Here is a 9,790-nt window from a genome sequence, read left to right on the forward strand (position 1 = left end):
AACGATTATCATCATAGTGTTAGCTTATTCCTCATCACCTCACATAATTACTACTTTTTTGTGTATGGTGAGATCATTTAAGATATACTCTCAGCAACTTTCAAGTATTATTAACGATCATCACCATCTGTACATTAGAGCTCCGAACGTATTCATCTTATACTTGGGAGTTTGTACACTTTCACCAACATCTCTTCATTTCACCCACCCCCCAGTACCTGGTAACCACCATTCTACTCTCTGTTTCTGTGAGTTTAGAGTTTTAGTCTACACAGATTTATGAAATAATACAGTATTTGTCTTTCTCTATCTGACTTTCTTCACTTAGCATAATGCCCTCGACGTCCACCTAGTTGTCACAAATGGCAGGATTTTCTTCTTTTTCATGACTGATAATATCCCATGGTATGTATACACCACGTCTTTATCCATTTATCCATCGATGGATGCTTAGACTGTTTCCATATCTTGGATATTGTGAATAATGTTGCAATGAACATCAGAGTGCCAATACCTCTTTAAGATCCTGATTTCATTTCCTTTGGATAAATAGCCAGAGATGGGATTGCTGGCTCATGTGATAGTTTTAATTTTAATGTTTTGAGGAAACTCTATAGTGTTTTCCATAGTGGCTGTACCAATTCACTTTCCCACCAACAGGGCACAAGGTTTTTCCTTTTCTCCACATCTTCACCAACACTTGTTATTCTTGTCTTTTTGATGATAGCCCTTCTTACAGGTGTTAAGTGATATCTTACAGTGGTTTTGATTTGCATTTCTCTGCTGGTTAGTGATGTTGAGCACCTTTTCATATAACTGTTGGCCATTTATATGTCTTGTTTGGAACAATATCTATTCAGGTCCTGTGCCCATTTTTATATCAAATGGTTTGTGCTTTTGCTATTGAGTTCTTCACATATTTTTGATATTAACCTCTCATCCCATATGTGATTTGCAAATATTTTCTCCTATTCTGTAGGTTGTCTTTTCATTTGTTGATTACTTTTGCTGTACAGAAGCTTTTTAGTTTGAGGTAGTCCCATTTATTAATTTTTACTTTTGTTGCTTGTGCTTTTGGTGTAATATCCGAAAAATTATGGCCAAGGCCAATGTCAAGGAAACTTTCCACTATTTTTTCTTCTAGGAGTCTTATAATTTCAGGTTTTATACTTAAATCTTTAATCCATTCCAAGTTAATTTTTGTGAGTGGTGTAAGATAGGAGTTTGATTTCTTTATTATGCATGTTGTTATCCAGTTTTACCTAACATTTACTGAAGACAGTATCCTTTCCCCATTGTATATTCTTGGCTTCTTTGTTCATACTTAATTGACTGTGTATGCATGGGTATATTTCTGAGCTCTTGATTCTGTTCCATTGGTCTGTACGTCTGTTTTTATGCCAGTACTATACTGTTTTGATTATTATATCTTTGTAGCATGTAGTGTGAAATCATAAGTGTGATGCCTCCAGCTTTGTTCTTCTTTCACAGGATTGCTTTGGCTATTAGTTGTCTTGTGATACTACACAAATTTTAGGATTCTTTTTCCCTTTCTGTGAAAAATGCTATTGGAATTTTGATATGGATTGCATTGAACCTGTAGATCTCTTTGGGTATCACAGACATTTTAAAATAATTCTTCTAACCCATGAGCATGGAATATATTTCCATTTGTTTGTTTCTTCTTCAGTTTCTTTCATCAATGTCTTATGGTTTTCAGTGAACAGATCTTTCACTTTGTTACTTATGTTGGTTGTGTTTCTTACCCTTTGATGCAATTGTAAATGCAATTGTTTTCTTTTTTTTTAATTGTTTTTAAACATGGTATTTCTATATATTTTATTTACATTTTATTTTTAATTTTTTTATTGTGGTAACATTGGTTTATAACTATATACATTTCAGGTGTACATCATTATATATTTTGATTTCTGTGTAGATTACAACATGTTCACCGTCCAATGACTAATTACAATTCATCACCACATGCATGTGCCTAATTGTCCTTTTCACCCCCCTCCCTCCCCGCCTTCCTCTCTGCTAACCACCAATCCAATCTCTCTTTCTATGTGTTTGTTTTTCATTGTTTTTATCTTCTACATATGAGTGAGATCATACAGTATCTGACTTTCTCCCTCTGACTTATTTCACTTAGCATAATACCCTCAAGATCCATCCATGTTGTCAAAGATGGCTGGATTGAATTGTTTCTTATGGCTGAGTAGTATTCCATTGTGTATATATACCACATCCTCTTTAGCCGTTCATCCTTTTTGGGGCACCTAGATTGCTTCCAAGTCTTGGCTATTGTAAATAGTGCTGCAATGAATATAGGGGTGCATGAATATCTACACATTCGTGTTTTCATATTCTTTGGATAAATACCCAGCAGTAGAGTGGCTGGATCATATGGTAGATCTATTTTTATTTTTTGAGGAATCTCTGTACTGTTTTCCATAGTGGCTGCACCAGTTTGCGCTCCCACTAGCCATGTATGAGAGTTCCCTTCTCTCCACATCCTCTCCAACACTTATTGTTTCCTGTCTTGTTAATTATAGCCATTCTGATGGGAGTGAGGTGATATCTCATGCTCGTTTTGATTTGCGTTTCCCTGGTAGTTAATGACATTGAACATCTTTTCATGTTCCTGTTCGCCATCTGTATATCTTCTTTGGAGAAATCTCTGTTCAGATCTTTTGCCCGTGTTTTAATTGTGTTGTTAAATTTTTGGTGTTGAGATGTATGAGTTCTTTATATGTTTTGGATATTAACCCCTTAATAGATACAGGGTATGCAAATATCTTCTCCCAGTTGTTAGGCTATCTTTTCGTTTTGTTGATGGTTTCCTTTGCTGTGCAGAATCTTTTCAATTTGACATAGTCCCAATTGTTTATTTTTTCTATTGTTTCCTTTGCCTGTTCAGACATAGTACTTGAAAATATGCTGCTAAGACTGATGTCTAAGAGTGTACTGCCTAGGTTTTCTTCTGGAAGTTTAATAGTTTCAGGTCTTTAATCCATTTTGAGTCCACTTTTATGAATGGTGTAAGATAGTGGTCTACTTTCATTCTTTTGTATGTGTATTTAATTATGACATATTTTCTGAGCACCTCCATGTTCTAGACCCTGTGGTTCTAGAGATCCTAAAAGCAAAGAATTCCATTTTCCCTCTTGTCTCATTCCCAATGTCATTTCTGAAACCTTGTCTCACTATAGGTCTATGGATAGTCTCACTTGGATATATGGCACACCTCCCACTTAAAATGTCTAAAATAGATGTGAGCATTGTTATCAAGAATTAAATACTTTCCGTTTGTAGCTGGCACTATCATTCTCCTTGTCACAAGGGCTCAGTTTATCTGAATTATCTATGACACTCTCCCTTACCTCCTCTTCCTTTCTTGTTGGTCTTTTGTAACCCTTCTTGAACAAATAACTTTTAGGTTTCTTTCATGATTTCCAATGATTTTTCATAGTTTATTTATTTATTTACTTATTTTCAGATGTACATCATAATATATTTCAAATTCTGTATAGATTACATCATGTTCACCACCCTAAAACTAATTATAGTCCATCCCCTCACATGTGAGTCTAGTCACCTCTTTTGCCCTCCCCCTCCCCCCTTCCCCTATGGTAACCACCAATCCAGTCTCCAATGCTATGTGTTTGTTTGTCATTGTTTTTATCTTCTACTTATGACTGAGATCATATGGAATTTGACTTTCTCCCTCTGACTTATTTCATTCAGCATAATACCCTCAAGGTTCATCCGTGTTGTCACAAATGGCTGGATTTCATCATTTCTTATGGCTGAGTAGTATTCCATAGTGTATAAATACCACATCTTCTTTATCCATTCGTCCCTTGATGGGCACCTAGGTTGCTTCCAAGTCCTGACTATGGTGTATAATGCTGCAATGAACATAGGGATGCAGGTATCTTTATGCCTTTGTGTTATCAAGTTCTTTGGATAAATACCCAGCAGTAGGATAGCTGGATCATATGGTAGATCTATCCTTAATTTTCTGAGGAAACTCCGTTCCACTTCCCATAGTGGGTGCACCAGTTTGCACTCCCACCAGCAGAGATTTCTCCAAAGAAGATATACAGATGGCCAACAGGCATATGAAAAGATGTTCAACATCATTAGCTATCAAGGAAATGCAAATCAAAACTACAATGAGGTATCACCTCACTCCAGTCAGAATGGCTATAATTAACAAGACAGGAAACAACAAATGCTGGAGAGAATGTGCAGAGAAGGAAACCCTTATTTTTCATAGTTTTTTTCTAGAAACTTGCAGTCCCTGCCCTGATATTAACAAAGGTGTGCAATTCCTTCCTCTTGTGTGTAGGCTGGACTAGTGACTTGCTTCTGGAAGAGAATATATAAAAAGTGACAGGATGCCACTTCCAAGAGTCTTCTTTCCTGCTAACACATTCTCTTCTGCTTTGATTGTTCTCTCTGATGAAGGAAGCCGCCATGTTGGAGAGACCCACAAGACCAGAACCTGAGGAAGACCTCCAGCCAACAGCCAGTAAGGAACTGAACCCTCAGGCCAATAGCTCTTGATTCTGACCACCAACCATGTGAGTGAGCTTGGAAGTAGATCCTTCCTCAGTTAACCTTCATATGACACTGCAGCTCTCAGCTGACACCTTGACATAGCCTTGTGAGTGACCCTGAAGGAGAAGACTTAGCTAAATCTTACCTCATTCCCCACCACACAAACTGCAACTTAAGAAATGTGTGTCGTTATAAGCCACTACATTTTGCATTGATATGTTATGCAGCAATAGATTACTAATACAGTACTAAATTAATAGTTTGCTTTATTGAATAAGAGTAATGTTGACAACATTACCTTTCAGACTTGAAAGAACAGTCACACAACAACAATAACAACAAAACTCTGAAGATCCCTCCAGCCTATAGTTTCGTGACTGGAACTTCATGATGCTTAGAAATAGTTTCTGTTTTGCTGACTATCCTAGAGTCTGAGAAATAAAGTTTCAATAACCTGAACATTCTTTGAATTTCTCGAACAAGTCCATAACAGCAGGATTGCTCCTAAACCAGCCAGTTTGTCTGTATAGATACATTTATTTGCTTATGAAAAACATTGTGCAAGTTTAAAGCCAACCTCTCTTATATAGAAAAAAAATCACAGATGGTAGGAGCAAATATGTGCAACCTTTGTACGATAAGCTAGAATCAGTGTAATATCTAATATTTCTCTAAGAAAATGTCTCCACCTGGAGAAAAATATAGATTAATCCAAATAATTAATTGGTGTCATGTTGAAAGAGAAGTAAATTTAATGGTGTTGTCCTGAATTCCATGCTTTTCATCACTGTGTGTGATCAGATTGTTTTGCCTGTGTAAACAGTCCAAGGCAGCTTCCTGGGCAGCATTTGCTGGGTTTCTGTCATTTGTAGGTCCTATACTTGGGAACATAACTCTGATTGTATAAATCGTTGGTTGCTTAAAATTCCGCCTAGTCACAAAGGTTTTGCTTGAGGTGAAGTCAACAGAGAGATAAGAAAAAGGCATCAATGTGAAAAGTAGGGAGGATTTGAAGAACAGTGATGCCAGAGGAAACATGTAGCCAGGCAGTAAATAGTCATTTGGTCTGCAGATGGATACAGCTGAAGACAAATGTATGTCTTTATTTAATTTTATGCTTGAGGAAGTATGTCTAATATTAGAAAATAGTTCAGAAAATGTTTCAATGATGGGCATAAAGTAGAACACATGAAGGAGCAATCAACAAAGAAGATGACACTCATCTCTACAGGAGCTTCTGCATGATTAAATATTGGTTTATAACTAGCTTATAGAAAGTATGAGGATAAGTGAAGCTTGTCTTCTTGATGAGTCTTCTTTGGACACTCTCCTCCAGTGTTCTATATTTTGGATCCTGACCTTCTAGCCTATTATCATCCTATTTCCCAGGCTTATCTTGATCACCTTTCCCTTCCTTTCAATTAAGTTTCCTTTCCTCATATCTCCTTCTTTTCAGTTTGGTTCTCTGTGAATTCCAAGGTTCCAGTAGTACTTCCAGCAAACATTTCTAGGTGTTAAGAGAATCCTTTTAGAGACAAAATCTTAGTCTTTGTCATGTAATCCAATTGTTATTTCTTAGTAATGAGTCACATATGTGGAAGAGATCGCTGGAGTTCATCATTATTCATGTTCTCCTCTTTTTACTGGGAACAGAGTAGGATTACATTCTCCAGGCTCCCTTGCAGTCAGTTGAGGCCATATGACTACGAGCTGTCCTGCGGAATGTGGTTCAAAAGTGATACATGTTACTTTCAGAATGCCCTATAACTACCCTCCCCCTTCTCCCCATAATTCTTAGTCCTCTTTCCTTTTCTCCATTTTCTGGATGAATAGAGAGGTTTCTGAGGATTTAGAGAGAGCCGGAGTCCAGGATGGAAGAAAAAGATCCTGTTGCTCCTAATTATTGCATGCAATAGCTCTTTCTGAAGACCAGCATTAGTTGGTGACATGAGCAGTAAATAAACTTTTACTGTGGTTAACAACTTCAATTTGGACATTTTTGTCACAGCATTGATGTGTCTGATTAATACATGAGTGCCAGCATCTATGGCTTCAGCTTTATCATGATGGGAGACATTGTACAGTAAAGTCAACAGATTGCCACAAAATACCAGCTGGATTATTAGATAAACCTTCTCCTAGCACCATTCTCATGCCTTATATTTCACAGAGACTAGAAAATTCTGATTTGTTGATTAAATCTTCATGCTTTTATTGCCCTTACTTTTCCTTTTAATGAGGTATAAAGAAGTTTCGAGGTCTTTATGTGAGAGACTATGAGAACCATGAAGAAGAAATGTTAATTGTGTGATGTGATGGAGGTGGTAACTCATGCTATGGTGGTAATCATATTTTCATATATGTTTATCAAATCAGCATGTTGTACACCTTAAACTTACACAATGTTACATGTCAATTATATCTCAACAAAGCTGGAAAAAAAAAACCCAAAATCAAAAAGCAGAAACAATGAGAAATTTGGGCCTGTCCCGTCTGTGATTGGGATAATTCTGCTACATAATTGGGAGTCAGTTGCTTCCCAAGGGAGTGCCTAGCACCTGTCTTTGGTTAAGGCTTTCTCCAGTCCAGGTGAGCTGTCACAGCCTCTACTCATCAGTCTTATTTCTTTATGAATATTCCCACTTACAGCATTACCTCCTTCTGCCCCAGAGGAAACCATGGCCTTGGAATGATTTGGGGATCCTCTCTCCAATAGAAATCAAGGATTTGCATTGCTCAGGAGACCACAGAAGGAGTTCTTTCCAAACTTTTCTTTGAATGGTATTGACTTCATGAGTGTACTACCTCGTGACTACAATGAACTGACTGTCGCATAATGTGGCACACACTTATACCATTCTCTCCCTCTGCACATAGTGATTTCTTTGCTTGGATTGTCCCTCTCTGCCTTTATCCCCTTACTCTCAAATGTCTTCTGAAGTTCTCAAGTAAAGTGACTACAATATTTCCACAGCACTTGGTTCATATCTTCATTAAAGCCTCTTGGAGTATGCATGTAGGTCAGTGACTATCTTTAATCTTCCTGCAGCAGTCTGAATCTTACCACTTTCAGGCATATAATATGTGTTCTGTCAATATTTGTGGGATGAATAATTGAAAGTGGGTAGAGGAAGACATGAATGGGTTTCACCTTAAATAGCATCACCTATAGGTCCCCAGCACGTACTATAGGATCAGCCTCTTTTAAGACGCCATGGTAACCATAGATGCCCATTTGTTTTTCACATTAAGTTGATCTCTTGCCATTTTGAGAAAGTGATATTTAAAATCTATCTTTAAATTTGAGTGTTGTCTCATCCTTATAGAATTTAAACCCTTTCTGAATGCCGTACTTGTTTCTTTGGTTTCCTCATGGCTGACTTCATTTCCTGATTTCTCAGGGTGTAGATCACAGGATTGAGCAAAGGAGAAATGATAGTGAAGTTGAAAGAAATGGCAGTATCTGTGGGGAAGGCAGTGAAGATCCGGGTATAGATATAGATGCAGGGCACAAAGTGCAGGGTCACCACAGTGATGTGTGAGGTGCAGGTGGAGATGGCTTTCCTCCTGCCCTCTCCAGTATGAGATCTCAGTATCATCAGGATGACTGTGTAGCATATGAGGAGCAAGAAGAATATAAACCAACTAAGTAATCCATTATCAGAAATCATCAGGAGCTCCAGAGTGAAGGTGTCAGTGCAGGTAGGTTTGAGCACCTGGGGGACATCACAGTAGAAAGTGTCAAGAACTTTGGATCCATAGATAGGGAGGGGCAGCAACAGGGAAATCTGCATGATGGAGTGGACAAAGCCCCACACCCAGGAGGCCACAACCAGGCTAGTGCATTGTCCCCTACTAACGACAGTCATACGATAGAGGGGTTTTGAGATGGCTATATAGCGATAAAATGCCATCACAGAGAGAAAAAACATCCACACCTCCCAGAAGGTGGAAAAAGAACATTTGAGTGACACAGCCATTGAAGGAGATGGGTTTTCTCTCTGATAGAAGATCAGCTAGGACCTTAGGAGCTGTGATGGAGGAAAAGTGAGTGTCAAGAACAGATAGACTGTGGAGCAGGAAGTACATGGGAGTGCGAAGGTGAGATTCGCAGGTAACTGTAACCATGATGAGGAGGTTTCCCATCAGAGTTGTCACATACACCAAAAACAAGAAGACAAATAAGACCCAGCTTAGTTGTTGAGACTGTGTAACTCCAAGGAAGATAAATTCTTTCACTGTGGTATAATTTCCCTGCTCCATTTGGTCACAGATACTTTTTGAAAGGAGATCTTTGCAAGAAATAACAGTGCAGTTAAAGAAAGTGTTGTGAAATCTACTGTTATCTTTTCTGTCACTTGAGTTTGGTGTTTTCCTGGGGAGGAAATTCATTTTCTATGTATGGTTTGTGCCTGCAATTCTGTCTGCTTCCATTAGATGGAAGAGGACCCAGGTATTTGACTCAGTCATCCAAACAGGTCGGTTCTATCACTGTGGCCACTGAAATGCAGGTGACAGGTCTGTGAACCTATTCAACTGTACTTTTACTCTAAAATATGACAAAAAGTAGTGAATAATAAGCCTAAGTTTGACATGAGGAACTTTGGTTCACAATAGACACCATCATGAGAATTAAAAGATAACCCACAAATGGGAAGATATTTACAATATATGTAGCTGAGAGAAGATTCACACCCAAAATATATAAAGAACTTCTACAAATCAGTAAAAAGAAGATAGATGAACAAACTGGAAAATGGAAAAAGACATGAACTAAAACTTTACAAAAGAGGATATTTAAATGCCAATTCAATTTCATTCATTATCAGGAAAATGCTTATTAAAATTACAGCAAGAAACTACAACCTACGTACCAAATGGCTAAACTGAAAAAGATGAAAAATACCAAGTGATGGTGAAGATGTGGAACAATTGGACCTTTCATTAGTCTGCTAGTGAGTGTGTAAAATTGGCATAACCACATTGCTGTTTGATGGTATCTGCTAATATTATGTATCTATATCTTTATCTGTAGATATATTTGTATCTATTTAATCATCCATCTTAGAATGGATATGTACACATTGTTAATTCAACTCTTAGCATTGTTATATATATAGGTATACATATATCCATTGTAAGAACAATCTATTTCCCTCCTAGGTAATATGTACATATGTTATATCGACCAGATATATATGCTAGAATATTCATAGTAGCA

The 9,790-nt window shown here is 37.5% G+C and overlaps 1 pseudogene; it reads right to left on the reverse strand.

The window, feature by feature from the left end:
* Nucleotides 1–7,898: 7,898 nt before the first annotated feature.
* LOC123277917 (olfactory receptor 4D9-like) lies at nucleotides 7,899–8,832 on the reverse strand (annotated as a pseudogene).
* Between the last annotated feature and the right edge of the window lie 958 nt (nucleotides 8,833–9,790).

The sequence above is a fragment of the Equus asinus genome, unplaced genomic scaffold, assembly GCF_041296235.1.
Source record: "Equus asinus isolate D_3611 breed Donkey unplaced genomic scaffold, EquAss-T2T_v2 contig_800, whole genome shotgun sequence".
Lineage (NCBI taxonomy): Eukaryota > Metazoa > Chordata > Mammalia > Perissodactyla > Equidae > Equus > Equus asinus.